The sequence below is a fragment of the Trachemys scripta genome, chromosome 2 (genome assembly GCF_013100865.1).
Source record: "Trachemys scripta elegans isolate TJP31775 chromosome 2, CAS_Tse_1.0, whole genome shotgun sequence".
In the NCBI taxonomy this organism is placed as follows: Eukaryota; Metazoa; Chordata; order Testudines; family Emydidae; genus Trachemys; species Trachemys scripta.
The window spans coordinates 215,059,089-215,077,645 of NC_048299.1; positions in this window are offsets into that span (position 1 = coordinate 215,059,089).

The following is an 18,557-nucleotide window of genomic DNA, read 5'->3' on the forward strand; positions in this document are numbered from 1 at the left end:
CTATTCAAAACAATAAGAAACAATGACAAATTGAATACATTCTGGTAATAAATATTGATCCAGGGCTGGGGAAATTATATATCTATCAGTCATACATAGGATGGGGGTCCTGAATGACTTTTAAAGATGCAATAGAATTGTCTATACATTTGTTAGGTGTTTCAGGTTTGTTAGGTTTTTCTTTCTTTTGGGGGCAGGGTTTGAAGCTACACTGTAAATTCATGCAAAGGACATGAGTATTTATCTTATTTTCCATTTAGTGGCTATATGTTTCTTTTCCAATGAAAAACAATATTTCATTTATAAGGAGAGCCTTGAAATTTGTCAGTACAATAGGTACGTATGTATCCACTACATTTTAATTAAATGTCTTACATTGTTTGGTGACATTTATGCCATTTTGCAGGTATGGGGAGCATGATGTGAACCGGCTTTGGCTGATATCAGTAGACCTTGATTTTATCTCTTTCTTTTTGAGAAGTACTCCTCAAAACATCCTTCTGTTTAGAGCTAGATTATGTCTTTGTTTTACTTAGTCAATCAGAGCTATAAGGTCCCACCTCCAAACTCCTGCTTGGCCAAGTAAGATGACCCCACAACTTGGGTCCAGGTCTAGGGAAGAGCATCTCACCAAACACTCCCCTCTGTGAGTGAGGGGGCAGGGAGATGTGCAGAATGAGCAGAGAACCACCATCTGCAGGTAGTGTTCCTTTCCCCCTTCCATACATTATATAATTTTAATAAAAAACTCTTAAACTCCCTTCTGTTAGGTGCTTAAGCATTGCATTTTACATGCTTTCTTTACCTGGGGCTGTACATTTACTGTTGTCTGGAGCTTTTGAGAGTTCCTGTCTGCTGACATTTACATTAACATTACCTTTATATTCTACCCAACTATGTAAGAGCTCATAATTTTATTCAGCAAACTTTCCTTTTCGTTCACAAAACTCAGTTTGATTTGTGTCACTACTAACTTTTTGGAACTCTTTTGCTAAAATGTCCACTTTTCCTGAGTTAGAACTTTCAACTTTATCATTTACTATAACACTAGGCATGAACTCTGTTTTTTCTCCATATCCCATTTATACTTTTAACTTGTTTATATATCTCTGAAACCTCATAATCTTTGTGCATTTTCCCCACAGTATTTCTCCAGCTTTTTCTTTGCCTTTTTAAGAATTCTGTCATTGCTTTACATCTTGTATAGTTCATTAAGTCCTTGCTATTCATTGTACTTTTTGCTCGTTTGTATGCTTTTTCTTTCTTTCTTTCTTTCTTTCATTGCTGCTTTACAATCTTCATTCTACCAGGGAACTGGATTTCTGAGTTTGTGGCAATTCAGTGTCTTACATATAACTAGGCTGGTTGCTGCTACAAGAGCTTTTATTATATTATCATGAAACTCCTCTAGATTATCACTTATACAATTGGTACGTAGATACTCAACACACTTACACTTAAAGAGTCTCCAATTTGCTTTTCAAATGCTCCAGGAAGGAGTTCCTTTAGTGTTTTCAGCAGTACTTTGGCCTTGATATGGCATTAGCATAGGGAAGTGATCACTTCCCATTCCAACTTCTTTATAGATTTCCAGGCTGCAATTCCCAGATCTAAACATGAAAAGGTTCCATTCACTGAATTGAACCTAGCAGGTGCTCCAGAAATTAGCAATATGAGGTTGTGCATGTCAATGAACTGTTCCAGGAATTTTGTCATTATAATCAGTTTTCCTGCTTCCCTGTATTTCATTATGGCCATTAAGGTTTCCTCAAATAATATGCAGGTCTTTGGCATGCTTAACTAACTCTTCCAATTCTAGTTTGTTTAGGTTTTTTGTTTTGCTTTTTAAAACATGGGTTGTAAATATTATAGATTCATATAAAGGGACTATTATTCTACAGAGGAACATCAACAGTATTGTACTCAAAACTTAAGTTCTGTACATCAATATCAACATAACTAAGACTGCCTTTATAAATATATTGGCCCCTCCTCCTCTTGTTATTTCTCTATCGCATCTAATTACTTCATATCCTAGAAGTCTAAACATAAGCTCTCACTAACCATATTTCTTGTTTTCCATTTCAAAACCAGTTTTCTTTAGTTTAATAATACACGGTCAGGAATTGTGTGTTCCATAAAAAAAAAAGTTAGAACCATCATGTTTAACCTCCATTACCTTAATTTAAAATGGCATGAATGCAGTTTATCAAGAGATTTCCTATATGCCAATATTTTTCTGCTGCTTTTGTTATAATTTTTATTCTTTCAGTCTTCTTCCGTGTGTGTAAAGTATAATTAATCACTTATATTATAAATGCTATAAATTTCTCTTTGTCTGCAAACAGTACATGCTCATCTATTCCCCTTATATTAGCTTTCCTGCCCTGAACTGCGTGTTGTTGTACCAGTAGCTCTTTTCCCTCACTGGCATTTTCCTCCTTCTCCATATTCCACTGGGAATACCTTTTGATAACTTCTGCATAGGATCTTTTATGGATAGTTGGAAAAGAGGAGACTAAGGGGGGATATGATAGAGGTATATAAAATCATGAGTGATGTGGAGAAAGTGGATAAGGAAAAGTTATTTACTTATTCCCATAATACAAGAACTAGGGGTCATCAAATGAAATTAATAGGCAGCAGGTTTAAAACAAATAAAAGGAAGTTCTTCTTCACACAGCGCACAGTCAACTTGTGGAACTCCTTACCTGAGGAGGTTGTGAAGGCTAGGACTATAACAGTGTTTAAAAGAAAACTGGATAAATTCATGGTGGTTAAGTCCATTAATAGCTATTAGCCAGGATGGGTAAGGAATGGTGTCCCTAGCCTCTGTCAGTCAGAGGGTGGAGATGGATGGCAGGAGAGAGATCACTTGATCATTGCCTGTTAGGTTCACTCCCTCTGGGGCACCTGGCATTGGCCACTGTCGGTAGACAGGATACTGGGCTGTATGGACTTTTGGTCTGACCCGGTACGACCTTTCTTATGTTTTAATTTTCGGTCTCTAGCTCATTCCTCTGCCATGCACCATTTGTATGCTGCACGGCAGGGGTGCCGGAACAGTGGGGCCCAAGGGACCATGGCACTCCCACTTTTGAAAGTGGACGGGCCTGGCCACAGGCCTGGCCACCTGCCCCTCCACTTCCTCCCCGCCCCCCCTCCCCCCGAGGCCTGACCCCCAGCCAGGCTGGAAGCTGGAACCTGGCCTGGGTAAAAGCAGCCCAGTGAGCCTGGGCAGCTGTGAGAAGCCATGGACCCTATATCTGCCCAGGATGGCCCCCTCCCACCCAAGAGCAGCCCCCTGCCATTGTCCCTACTCCCCAGGCTCCCCACCTAGGGCAGGTGGAGGGACCTGGGCTCTACTTCTGGTTTAGCTAGAGGGGGGCCCAGAAGGACAGGGCATCCTGCCCCCCCCCCCCCCCCACACTTTTAGGAAGAATCCATTGTCCCTGCTACTGTACTTATCACCACAATTGATGCATTTTAGCTCTATTCCTTCCATAGAGTTCTCATATGTGCGCTCTCCACATTTACCACACCCCTTTTAGACAGCTGCAACATGCTCAAACTTTTGACATTTATAACATGTAAAAGGGCTAGGATATGGTTTAACACGGAAGCGTTGATAATCTATATTACCCCCCTCAGGTAGCATTGCACCTTTAAATGTTACTTGGATGGCTATAGACTGAATGTGTTCTCCCCCCTCCTGCTAGTCAATCACTTAAACAGCACTTGGTCATCGCCTATACCTATTTAATTTCATCTTTAATCATGCATACTGGAACCCCACAGATTACCCCTTTTGCTGCGGTTATAAATTTAGGTGGCTGGCAAATTACTTTTATGTTCCCTAAAATTGAAGTTTAAGAAATTTCTCAGCCTCTTCTTTATGTGTACATTCGACTAATAAATCTCCACCCTGCATTCTTTTAGCTTTTAAAATATCTCCAATACTTTGCCTAACCCATTCTGCTGTTTTCAGGGGATTACCATTGTCTATCTTTACATCTTCAGTTGGTGATTTGATAATTTAAGATGTTGATCTTTTTCCGTACTCTTTTTTCCATCCCTTTCTGCTCCCTCTTCTTCAAATACTGATATTTCTATTTTTTTTTTTTGGTCCTAATCTGAAACCTTTCCTCAGCCCTTGCTTCTTCTCCATAATGTTTCAACAACTTCTAGCCTTTTCTCCTCAGCCTGTGTTTCCAGCTCTGTTCAGCCAGCCAGCCTGAGCCTCTCCCAGCCTACACAGCCAGCCTGCAGTCTGGCCATCAGCTGCCCCAGGCCCCACTTCACAGCTCCTTCCTGTTCTCACTTCCTGGCTTTATCATTGTAGCCCATCTCCTTCCACAGCTGGGCTTCATCTGCCATTAGTGCCTATCAATCCCTGGTTCCCCTAAAGTAACTGGCCCCTCCTGGCTCACATTTACCCTCCGAGGGCTTGTGTGGGAAGGACAGTGCATCACAGGGAGTGAAGTGGATTTCATGCTAAATGCATAGTGGGTAGTTCTGTCTCAGATCATTTTATTCATTTTTCTCCCCTTTCAGTCTTTTCCTGTTATAGATGTGCACACAACTCCTATGTGGGATCTAAATCCTGCTATAGTTATGGAGTAGCACCTCATCTAAGAGTAGTCTCACTCGGCCAATATTGTTCATGCTGAGACGTATCTTACCACAAGTACTTCCATTCATTTCAATGGGACTACTTGAAGATTAAGGTACTATAAAGATATCAATCGGCTCACAAGTGTCACATTGAGCAAAACTTGTCCTTTAACCCTTAACTTTTCCATTACCTGTGACCTGTACACATGCACACTGGATAAAACTTCTCAAAGGAAATTGCAACAACTCTTCTCCTGTCCAACTGAAACCAATAAAATTCCAAAATGATCGAGTTGCACCCTGTGGTATAGTTTAAGACAGTATTCTTAAAATTAGTTTTCCAGGACTAATTTCCCTCTGCAAAGAGAGTATAACCAGGATACAAAATATTGTTTTCTGTTTAAGATTTTTATTTCCAAAATGGTACAAACATGCATCAAATATGAGATATAGCATATGATTAAAATAATCTTCAAAACCTTCACAGAGGTTACACTAATGAGAACATATCAGTCAGATTTCCAGGAAATACAACCACACATTTTTCAAATCACCCTGCTGTTTATTTAAGTGAAATGTTACTAATCTGCAGGCTCATCTGCTCACTCAGATTTATTCCAGTCCACAATATTTCAGCGTTACTGCAAAAACACACTTCCAATGTCGTAAACACTCAACCCTTTTACATAGTCTTGAGGCTCATGACCATTTCCTTTTTGATATGCATCCCTATTACATGCCACCATCTCTGGTATACTAAAGGTTGATATTCTGTAGAACCAGATCATGGCCCAGCCAATGTGGCCAAATAGGATCACACTGGGAGTGATATCACTATCATGTGTTACCTCCCCTGACCTTGGTCCAAGCTTATACAGGTATGAAGTTGTTGCATGACAACTCCTCCCTCATTCCATAAGTAAATGGACAGAGAGGGAGTGGGTAGAGATTTGCCTCTAGTACCTCAATGCACCAGTCCTCATAGCAGATTACTATCTCTATAGTGCCTGCTCAGCTATTACCTGGTATATTTATTTCTATTAGAGATACAGTAATATCCATGGCAGTCTCTGGACCTACACATTCAGCCAGACATATGTTGGATCCTATCAACCTAGGACTGGATATTGGTGATGTCACCAGCATATCATTCTTCTGGTCTAATCACCACCTCGTCCAGGCACAGATCAGACCCTTCTCTCCTTCCCCACAGGGCAGTGAGTAATCAAAACTAGTCTGTCCCTAAAGACTCCTGTATTCCCTAGGTGAACAAGCAACCAAATCTGAGGCCAAAGCACCAATGAGTTTGTACAACATCAGGGTTCACAGATGAAGTACAGCAGATGAACAACACATAAAACGCGAGAACACCAATGGTACAATAAATAACGATTCTGAATCTATCCTCCAGCCAGGGCTGGCTCCAGCATTTCTGCCGCCCAAAGCAAAAAAAAAAAAAAAAAAAAAAGCCGCGATCACAATCGCGACCAGCGGCGGCAATTGGGGGGGAAAAAAAAGCCGCTATCGGCGGCGGCAGTCCAGCAGCAGGTCCTTCGCTCCTAGAGAGAGTGAGGGACCTGCCGCCCCCAAATTGCCGCACATGCCGCCCTTCTCCCTTGGCCGCCCCAAGCACCTGCTTCTTAAGCTGATGCCTGGAGCCGGCCCTGCCTCCAGCAGGACAAACACTTACAGGATTAAATCACAGCAGTAAAAGAGGCAAAACAAGCTGTCTACTCCTCGGTTATCAATGTTGCAAAAGTCATGGCTAGCAGAGCTATTTTCCAGAGTGAACCAGCTAATCAACCCAGACTGAACTTGACCAAAACACACATAGCAAAGCTTAAAAAGCCCTGAAAAATATTAGAACCACATCCTGTGAAACAGATCCACAACACTCCTAGCTGGTAAAAGCCAGTGAACATCATAAGAATGGCCTACTGGGTCAGACCAAAAGTCTATCTAGCCCAGTATCCTGTCTGACAATGGCCAAAACAACAACTAGGCCCACTGTGACAGATTTGACAATTATCTGCAATATCCTTCAAAAACCTGAAGTATTAAGCTTATGTATTATTGTGGGCCAGCATTGTATGTAACCTCTCTAAGGAGGAGATGTTGTGAGATGTGGGAGTTCAAAGGACTATATGAAATTGTGCCAGACAAGAATGGACTTTTGAGACAATGAGTGTGAAGCTGGATTTCCTGGGGAATATATAAAGAGATGTTAATTCCCCACCTCTGGTTATGCAAAAACCCAGTTTATTTAAGATATTCCTTGAGCAGAGGATAATTACTGGCTGGTTATCTGGTCTTGGAGATCAAAGCCCTGAGCTGTATAAAGAAACAAGGTGATCTGCCTTCCAGGGTTGTGAATCTGAGACAATTATGAACTCGTAACACAGAAAACCCAATTGTGGGTTTTGAAGGACTGCTCCTTTATCATCTAGGATTGGAGAAACCAAGTGGATTAAATTAATCTGGAACAAAGCACTCTTATTCTGGAATAAGAGCATGCATGGAGTTCATCAGGACAATCTACTCCTGAATTCCATGTGTAAATATTCCCTAAGAGTGAAATCAATGGAATTTTTTCCATTGGTGGGCTCTAAGGGCCCACCAATGGAAGTTTGAGCATTTAGGGCTCAATCCTGCAAAGTAAGGAACAAATCTAGAAAGTGTTCAGCATTTTACTGAATTAAGCCCTTGCTGAGGCTCTGCCATCAGAGTCAGGTGAATGGCAATTGAAAGTGCTCATTGTCTCTCAGAATTTGGCTCTAAATTTTCACCATAGTTTAGGCTCTGAACCTGCAAACCTCACAGATGTCAGTAAGTTTGCATAATTGGTAGCCCATTGAGCTGAATTGCACTACTCCGATGCATAGAGTTATTCATGTGAATAAATTTGCAAGATCAGGGCCTTAGCTTTAAGCTTTTTATTCCTGAGGTTTTTGTTGGAGGAATTTATAAGTTATTATGCAATTAGGAAGTTGCACACATACATACACTCCAAAATGTTTGGTTTACTTAGTGTTGTTTCGATTAATTTCATCTTGATTATATAAAATATTAAATGTAATGTATACACACAATTTAAATTTTATATAATTATTACATTACAATAAATGTCAACATGAAATTAAATATTGTATAATGAATCTAAACTCTTGCAAACCAAAATGTTTCAACTTTCTACTCTGTGAAAAAATGTTGACAAAATGTCCACATTTTCATGAAACATTTAGATTTTGACAAAACTGCATTTTTAAACAGAAAATGGTTCACCAAAAACTTTCTGCTCTATTCATAGCCTTATGTTTAAAACTTTCCCCCCAAATGCAAAACTTGAACTCCTTACGGTCATTTTTAAACCACATTTGAAATTCTGAAGTTCAAACATTTAAGAGAACTCCCCATAAAAGAAAAAGTGAGAGTTTTGGATTTTATAGGAGAAATGTATTTTACATATTTGTTTTTCACCCTCAGGTAATTAAAATATTGAAGGTGTTTTTCCTGTACTTTCCTTCATTTGGGTAGAGAACATGCATAGAAAATTTCCATCCAAATCATGAGTGTTTTGGAGAATTAACAACATACAGGGCTTTTGTAAAAGTAATTGCTTTGCATAATAAATTATAGCTATCACCAGTGTGAATACTGCTATTAAATAAATTGCTAAATTTAGCTGAATAAGTGTGACAGGCATTTTGTGTAATTATTTTGGGTACTAAATATTTACTCTATACTTTGCATTATTAGTATTATTTTGATCCTGGAAACCAAATTTAGATTGGGGGCCCACTGGACAACATACTGTATATACATGTAGTAGGAGACCCTTTCATCATCTAGATACAGGAAACAGACAAAAGGTTGAGAGAGCGGTATTGCTATCTTCATTGTACAGATAATTTCTGAGTCTCAGTTCGCTAAGTGACTTTTCCCAAGGAAATCTGTTCCAGAGCTAGAAACTGAACCAAATCTCCAGTGTCTTAACCACAAAACAAGCCTACCTCTATGGATACCAGTAAAATTTGACAATTCCGTTCAAGAAAGCACTTAGACTTGAACCACGTGCTTAAACACCATTGGCTCTTTTTCTTAGCATATGCGCAATGTGCCTCAGGTGGCACGTGACCAGGTTTCATCACTGAATTTGGTCGGCTGGTTGGATCATTAGCTTCCTCAGGTCAGGCTGGGTACTGATGGGGAGTGTGACATGAAGACTTCCCAGGGAGAGAAACGTATGTGTAAGTGCTTTCCTGAACAGGAAGGCTTTCTTGAATCAGGGCCAAATTTTATAAGTGGTGGAGTGTAAAATTCTTCCCACCATCAGTTCTTGCTGCAGGTGCAATTACCATGTCAATATTAGAAAACTAGTGGTTGAGCAGTATCTTTCTTATGCAATTTGAAATAGCCCACTTGTGGTTTCATTTTCATTAGCAATTTTATGTTTTGAGGATGCTCATGCAAAACTGTTAATTCCCTTCTACGGCATCTTTTGTCCTGAAGCTCTCAGTGTACAGGAAATGATTTTCAGTGTGCCTAGCATACTATCAAAGACTATTACTTTCCAGGCCATCCATTAAATTGAAAGACTCAGGGCAGGTCTACACTACTGCCTAAATCGATATAACATATGTTACTCAGGGGTGTAAAAGCCGCCCTCCACCCACTCCCCGAGTGATGCAAATTTGGTGCTATCCATACCAGTGCTATGTTGGCGGGAGACACTCTCCTGCCAACAGAGCTTCCACTTCTTTCCAAGGTGGAGTAATTATGCTGACGGCAGAGCCCTCTCCTGTCAGCATAGAGCGTCTTCACCAGATGAGCTGCAGTGGTACAGCTGCATCAGTGCATCTTCACTGATGTAGCACTATAGTGTAGACTTGCCCTCAGTCCACAGCTCCTTGAACAGAAGCAACTTCTTTTATCATATGTGAAAATAATGGAGTAAAGCCATACACAGCTGGAGAAAAAAGTGCTTTAAATCCTGTCTGAGCTTACCCTGGACTATGACAGTGACAATGAACCTTTGTTTGTTTGTTTGTTTTACTTTTCAAAATATATCTTACTGTGTCTTATAGCATTATTCCATCAAAACTAAGTGACAGGAAAATGTTTGTTAACCACAAGCAGCCATCCTACAGGGCTTAAAGACCACTTCCCAGTCACCTTTTCTTGATGACTATATTGATCTGTTCTGGCACTGTTATTTTGAGGACTGACAACTTTGAGGTTAATTTCCTAGTGAAATGAACAAATATGTTTAGAGAAGGTTTGTCAAAGGGCTTTGAATAATTATCAGGCTTTTAAGCTACAACTAAAAAAAAATAAGAAAACTTGTATTTGCTTTGTGATGGCCTTCAGTGGAAGGATGCTACATGCCTGAATTTAATAAAAAATTCATTAAATCTTTTTTAGACTGCTCAATAGCACTGACACATTCTAAATTTGATCCATATTTATTGTCAAAGGTCTCTGTATAAGAGTCTGTTTGGGCATATTTCTGAGACTGCTGTAGAGACGTGTGTGTAATAGGAAGGCTACTAAAAACCAAGTTTGTGGTACAGCTGCTGAACTGTTGGGGAGAGATTTTCACAGCCTCTCTTCATCTGCGCTTCACCTCAAGCCAGTGACAGTGTCTTGTTTAGATGAAACTAGATTAAACCACAAAATATTTAAAACAGGACGTAATTTGCAGATGCAGTTCATGCACTTAGACACTTACAAAATCATTCCTGGTATTTTCAATTCAAATCCTGCACCTGGCAACTTTGAGCATAGGAAGTGTGGAGAAGCTGGTAATTGTTCCAGAACAGATGTCTTTTCATACTGAATCTGCCAAAAAGTAAAATAATAATAAACATCTGCTCATGTGCGATACATTTAGTGCACCAGTGAACACACAAGTAGCAATTCATCTGAAGACTCCTTGAGAATTGGGTATGTTGACAGGAAAAAAAGAATGTGATTTCTGGAATAAAGAATAATCTTAGCATTTATCAGCCAGGATATCTAACGCCAATACTTAGTAAAATTGTGGACCAATGTGTAGAGAAAAAATGGAAGACAATGGAGAAAAATGGAACAATGGAATAATGAGAAAGAAGGTCTGAAACACATGTCTAATTCTAAGCTTGTGTTTAGTCTCATTGACTTTAATGGGATCACTTGTGTGCTGAAAAGTAGGCACATGTCTGAGTAACTTGCTGAATCAGAGTCTGACAGCATGAGTTCATAGAAGATAAATTACAGTAACCAACTGGATTGCCGGTTTCAGTCAAATGACAAGATTAGTCAATGAAAGGAATAAAGCTGATGTTAGATATCTGAACTTCAGTACAGCACATAATATCTATAGCAACTCGCAAAATGTTGCTTGAAAATTAACTCGAATTGTCTTAGATCGGCACTGTCCCTTTGAAAATTGCCCAAAGAGCTGGGAACTATGTATCAAGAGTAAAAAGGCTATGTATTGAGTTGTGGGGGGGAGTTCAGTGAGGGGATGCAGGGTAAGATGATAGGCCTGGTATTATTTAACTTCATTATTAATGATCTAAGGGAAAGGACGAAACAGATGATTTATTAAAATAGCAGATGATAGCAAACTGGCAGAGGAAGCAAATGAAATTGAGGCTGGTAACAGGGGCTTATCTAGTCTAGCATCAGGCTCCTCCATTGCCTCAATTTACCTTCTTCCTCAGCCAAAACAGCACACAACACGTAATTTCAAAATTAACTCACCCCTACCTAGAATTGGTTTATTAACAAAGTAAGTGTTTCTCAAAACAACCCTTCCCCATAGCTTCGTACAAGGTCACAATCCTTGATGCGGGGTTCTCCGCTACCCTCCTTTGAGGTTTGTACCTCGTAGTACTTTACCCCATCCCTGGGCTCAAACAGTCCTTGTGCCCTTTGTGTAGGCAGTGGTGGTTTAGCCCCTGGGCTGAAGGGTCCTATGCCCAGGGGCCCTGGCCAACTGGGGAGCCCCAGAAAAAAATCCACTGCCAGTCCGTGGGAGCCTGGAGCTCCAGCCGCTGGGCAGGCAGGGTGAGGGACGCCCCCGCACCCTGACCCTGCTCTGTGGGAGCTGCGCCAGGAGGGGGAAGCCCCCGCACCCTGACCCCACTTTGCGGCAGCAGCTGTGGGACAGGGGAAGCCCCCCGATCTCGTCCCCAGCAGAAGCCTCTGGACAGGGGAAGCCCCAGCTCCCCCCACCCATCCCTGGTAGAAGCCCCCACACCCGACCCCGTTCTCTGGCAGAAGCGCCAGGTGGGTGAAGTGTGAGAAGCCCCAGTGCCACAGCCCTGGTCCCTCGCAGAAGCATGGATGGTGGTGGGAGAAGCCCTGGGACCAGGGCCTGGGGACAGAGCTTCTCCTGTCTTGGGACTGCAGTGCGGGGGTCAGAAAGGAGCAAAAGGGGTTGTGGAGCTGCAGTGGGGGGGGGCAGAATGAGGGGGGACCTTGGGTGGAATGGGGCAGCCCTGCCCCCGAGAAAGGGGCAGGGCCGCAGGCGGAAGGGGCAGCATGGGGGTGGGGCCGCAGGTGGAAGGGATGGGAAGAGCCCTCCCCCCCCCCACACACACACACTTGCTCTGGCCAAGGGCCCAAGGAAACCTTTATCCGCCTCTGTGTGTAGGGCATCCACTGCCCTCCTCCTTGTTTGTACCTAACAGTCCATTTTAGCCCTTCCAGCTGAGGCTCCTCCCCAGCAGACATCTCTGAGTCTTTCCCACAGCAGGCTCCCGCTCCCTCCAGGTCTCTTGCCCTAGATCAGTGGCTCTCAACCTTTCCAGACTGTGTCCCTTGCAGGAGTCTGATTTGTCTTGTGTACCCCCAAGTTTCACCTCACTTAAAAGCTACTTGCTTTCAAAATCAGACATAAAAATACAAAAGTGTCACAGCAGACTACTACTGAAAAATTCTGTATTTGCTCATTTTACCATGTAATTATAAAATAAATCAACTGGAATATAAATATTGTACTTACATTTCAGTGTATAGTATATCGAGCAGTATAAACAAGTCATTGTCTGTATGAAATTTTAGTTTGTACTGACTTCGCTAGTGCTTTTTATGTAACCAGTTGTAAATCTAGGCAACTACCTAGCTGAGTTGATGTACCCCCTGGAAGACCTCTACATACCCCCTGGGGTATGGGTAGCCCTGGTTGAGAACCACTGCCCTAGAGAATAATCTCTGCCTCACTCAGTCTGACTGACAGAGCCCACAGACTCCTTATAAACTGTAATCCTGTAGGAGACCTGAGTTCTAGTCAGGTAAGGCCAAGCTCAACTCCCTTAAAGGCTGAGCCTTGAAATAGGTGCTCTGGGGTGTACATACAACATGGGGCCAGTGCCTTATAAGTCCCAAAGATAAATTGCATAAAGACATATTCTGTTGGTACAATTACAGATACCACAGTGGTATGTGCAGTGTAACGAACTAAACAGAATATAATCATACAGGACTCCCCCAAAATAATACACTGTTTATACATCTCAAGTGCCACATCATAATGGAAGGATGCTACATGTCGGACTTCTAAAAACAATATAGTAACAAACTGGGATTAAAACTCCAGTCAGAATGGAAAACTGCATCTCTCTTTGAATCCCACAGAAATGTTGCAGAACAATGGAGGAAGCTCAAAAGCTATTTCTTATCTGTTTAATAGCTACAGAGCTAGATTGTGGTATTTCTGCTGCTGCCCTACTTTGAGGGTAGTGCAGGCTCCAGACAAGCACAGCCTCTATGCCCGTGTGGGGTGAGCATGAGCAATCTGAAGGGAAGTTAGATTTTACAAACAATAACAACGATAGATTTTCTCAAGGCTTTTCTCTTTTTAGCACCTGACCTCCATTGTTTTGAAGATCCCCCTAGTTATGTCAGTGAGTGTACAGTAGTAAGTAGTAAACCGAGATCGAGTTATGACCAACTGATGGTGTCTACTTTTTCTTCTACATATTTACATAGACAGTTTATGCTTGTGCCTAAATTCACTGAACTCTACCAGGCAAAAAAAGCTTTCAATTATTTTTCAAACCAGTAATATTGAAATATTGTCTATTACTTCATGCTGTTGTCACAGTTTCAGGGTTAACTGCACCTTTGATACTCCGCTCCTGGTCTTCCTTGAGGGCACCCACTTAAAGTTTTAGGCTTCCCAGCCGTCACCTCTCTTGGGCAGAGACCTGTGTCTCAGAGCTTTCAGCCTAGGGGCCAGCACCTTCGGTTAACTCTTTCTCCAGAGACTAAGAGTGTACACCAGTTACCAACCAGCCTTCAAAAAGCAAATTGCATTTATTCTTAGGGCAAAAGCATTAGAGAAAACATATTTAAAAAAAAAAAAAACTATAAAAAAGAGCCTACACGCATGCTAAAAGCATACCAGAGGTCTCTTGGAACAGGCAGTCACCAGCCCTTTCCTCAGGGCATAGGTTCAACAGACTGGGCTCTGGCATAACTTGTTTGTGAAATTTGCATTAACCATTCCCCAGCAATTCTACAGAAAACCCACTATGCACTGATTGTCTCCGAAGTCCCGGCCTGTCTGACATATTTCAATAGGATCATTTGAACTGACACTTCCCAGGTCTCCCATCTGTCAGTTACAAACCGCTGACACCATGTTATAAAGGCAAAAACTTTTGAACCGCTACCCCATACCCCAATCTAGGAAGAAAGGGTAGTCACAACCACCAGACATCTGTTTATGGCCTTGGGAGAGAAATCATGCTATACACCTATATTCCTGATAGCGGGGAGGACAGAGGGAGACCTCTCCATGTCACCAGATGATAGTGACTGCTGCTACCAGCCATGTGTTCCCTCCACTCCCCCAGCAGATTTACTCAACGTTTCTATTTCCAGCACCATCTGCTGTCTCCATGGTAAACTGCAGTACTAGAGAGAAGTCTTTGAAGCACAGTTGGTCAGGGAAAGAGAGAGGGAACATGTTTTGTTGGAGGTCTGCCAGGTTCAACAGAAGGAAGAAAAGAATGGAGGAGCTAAGATATAGGGGAGATACAGAGAGAGAGGAGCAGCAAATACACTAAAGAATAAAACAATGCTGTAAAGAAAAAATATCCGAGAAGAAGAAGACAGAGCAGAGAGGACAGGAAGAGGCGAGATAGTGGCAAATATCTCAAGACATGTTGCTGTGTGGCAGAGAGACAAGACATGCCCAGACATCAATCCATTGGGGATGGGTTCACCCGGCATGACTGGGAATGACTTCTATACACACTAAAAAGAAAACTATCAAAATCCTATTGCGAAGGCAGTTTTAAAGTACATTGCCAATTATATAGCAATCTCTGTAATAAAAAGGTCAGTTAAACTGTGTTTCATCCCCTTCCTTCCCTATATTCCTCCCCTCTGTTTTGGTGTCCATTTTGTAGTTATGGCTGCCTCCTGTCAATGACTCGTTTACTTTCTACAAAGAGTGAAACAAGCTCTGTCTCTTTTGTCATAGGCCAACAGCAAGGACACTGATCCCTCCAAATCAAAGGATTAAAGCTGAACTACTGCATGCTCCACACAGTACAGGCCCTCAAACTGCTGTGCTACTGTACTGTCATTAACTGCTCGTTATACTCTTTTTATCCCACTCATCTGAACCTCCTTATCAAGTGAGCTTAATAAAACATTTGCAATTAAAGTTGTCTAAACAATGCAGCCGTTTGGCATTAACGATGACTTGATTAAGATAATTGCTATGCTAAGCGACTCATTATAAAAAAGGAAAGGTAAAAAAGGAAAGAAGGAAGGCTTCTCCTTCGCATTCTGCTAAAATATTGCATGTGTTATTCTACAGCAGTTGTGCTCAGACAGATAGACTTAAATATTTGTGAAGAGCAGTTAGAGCAATAGCTCTGTTGGGAATGAGCCAGAATGGCCAGCAGAACATCTGTCAGTTATTTAGGATGCTGAATGCAAGAACGCTGCTACCATACAAGGACAGTGGACACCGTTAAAAACTAGGCATGTTTTTCAACACAGGCTAGTTTGTTTACACATTTTTGATGGACTTTGCCACACAAGATATTTTGTTTTACTACTTCAGGAAGTGAGTGGGGGAGATAAGAAGGAAGATAGCTTGGATAAGATCCTCACCTCTGATTGAACCCCTTTACATTGGCTAAAAGGACTGGGGTAGTGTAAAAGGCCATAAATGCCTGGTTCTGGCTTTCCAGCTGGGGGAGAATTTCCCAGGTGCAGAAACTAAAGAAGACAACTGTAAGTCTGCCTTCTGATGATTCCCTCACAAGCCCTGGCTCAGCAGGTGTGCTAGGTGTGAGAGGGATGTCAGATTTGGGGTCACAGGACACAGTTGTGGAGATCCTAGACAGGCCTCCAGTTATGCCAGGGAACACTGTAACTCATGGAGCGGCATAGGATTGAGAGAACACAAAAAGGTGGGTCTGTTGAGTGGGAGCTGGACAGTGGGGGAGGTCTGTGTGTGTTGGGGTGCTAGGGAGTGGGGGGGTTGTCTGGGGTGCTGGGCAGTTGGGGGACTGGGTAATTATGGGGGACACTGGGCAGGTATGGTGATGAGCAGGGTGCTGTGTATTTGTGATGGGGGAGTGCAGGGGGTGCTGGGCATAGTGAGGTGTTGGGTGGGGTGGGCTGTGTGAAGTGGCATGGGCCCACACCTAAGGGGAAGGAGCATGCTGGCAGCACAGGGCCGGGCTGGCCAGTGTGCATCTGGCAACTGCCGGTTTATACACAGTGACCTCACACTGGGCTGGGCCAAGTGGGGCTGTCCCCGACATGCCATGCCCCATTGCCTCTGGTTGGCCTCTCACTCCAGGGATGGACCTCCCCATGCTATGCTCCACTGTTTCCATGGGGACCTACAAATACATTTGGCACTGGGCCCATAAAAGGTTAATCTGGCCCTGGTTTTATCAATGGCTGGTTAATATGAGAGGAGATAAAAATTACAAGCAATTCAGTTGCCATGGTATGGAAATTTGCTTATTATGGGTTTTATAGCTCAAGCTAATTTTCTAAGATCTGCATAAGAAAATATTTTCAATTTTCATTTTAATTTGATTGATAACCTAGATGATTTCAATTCACATATGAAAGCCTCTCAACTGACAGTGTCTGGTGGGGGAATGGAACAAGAAAAAAAAAAAAAGCAAGACTCTCTCCCTTAAAGAAAGATTTGGTGGAATTCAGTTCTTGTTCAGATAGAAAAGCTATGTTTGCTTCTCTTACTGTGTTCCTTTAAATTCTTTATCTGTGTGTACAAATATTTTTTTCCTCTTTCCAGGTATGGGGTAATGCCAGGACTCTGGTGGTCAATCACAACCACTGACTATCTGCTACACTGTTTATTCTCAAACTTGCTGCTACCTCTCTGTAACTCCAAATGTATTCTATTCTATTACCATCAATCCTTATTTAATGGCATGATGTTTTATTCCAAATAAGTCACGTCATGGAACTGTACTAGTGAATTTTTCATATTTTCTGATGTTTTGATGGTGTATGCTTGCTAGCGTTGTTATTCTAACTGGGTGTTGCTTTGGCAGCCTGATGCCATAGCAGTAAGTGTTGAGCTACTAGGGGAAGATGAAGGCTAAGGAGTCAGCTCACGGTTCTCCTTTTGATAATTGGCCAGGCTCCAACATCGATGACTGGTTTCGCCTCTGGAGAACAACTCATCACCCAGTGCATCATGTTGAAAATTTGCATTCTTTAACAAATTTGAAAGGGATTTTTCTTTCTATCCTCAGAAATAAGGGGACTCACTAGAGTGTTCATGTGACAGACAATGGGAATGGGATGAGAGAAGCCTGAGGCTGGGTCTACACAGCAAAAATAAACCCATGGCTCATCTGTGCTAGTTGACTCAGGCTCCCCGGGCTTGAGCTGTGGGGCTGTTTCATTACTGTGTAGACTTCCAGGCTTGGGCTGCAGCCTGGACTCTAGGAGAATCCCATAGCCTGGGCGCCAACCTGAGCCCAGAAGTCTACACAGCAACGAAACAGCCCTGCAGCCAGAGTCCCACTCAAGTTGGCTAGCACAGACCAGACCTGGGTGTCTAGTGGCTGTGTAAATACGATGTAACTGTCATAATTTGCATCTAAATCAGGCACTGTGTGGAAGAACCCACACCCCCTAATAGTACCGTATATACTTGTTCATAAGCCGAATTTTTTTAGTAAAAAGGGGAAGCACCAGAGACAGGGGTTGGCTTATGAACGGGTATAGAGAGGGAGAGGTGGGACACAGCCCCTCCCCACAACAGAGGGAGCAAGGAGAGGCAGTACAGCCAGCAGAGACAGAAGGGAAAAGGCGGGGCCAGAGTCTCTCCACTTCTGGCCACGCTGCTGTCCCCCCAGCCTCCAAAGCAGCTGCAGCTCTGGGGCTGGCAGGCTGCAGCTGTGCCGCTCGGCCCCGCCCCCCAGAGCAGGCTGTGGCCGCATCGCCCGGCCCGCTGGAGCACGCTGCGGCCGTGTCGCCCGGCCCAGCCCACTGGAACATACTGAGACTGCGCCACCTGGTCTGGCCGGCCGGAGCAGGCTGCAGCCGCGTTACCTGGCCCAGCCTGCTGGAACATACTGAGGCTGCGCCACCTGGTCTGGCCAGCCGGAGCAGGCTGCAGCCGCGTTGCCCAGCCTGCCAGAGCAGCTCCAGCCAGGCCAGAGACATCCTCCCCTGGCCCTCCCCAGATAAGGTGGAAAAGGATGGGATGGGGAGAGTGTGGGGGTCCTTGATTAGGGGTGGGGTCATGTGGGGGGTGGTCACAGGGATTACTTCCCTGATTCCCAGCTTCTTCCGCCCCCCCAAAAAAATTTCCCCACCAGTTGCTGTCTCGGCCCGTCAGGGTAAGCAGCTGGTGCGCCAGGACACTTTGTTTACTTAGGTTTACCTCCGTGCCTGCGGACGCTTGAGGTAAACAAACCATCTCGGCCCCCCAGCAGCTT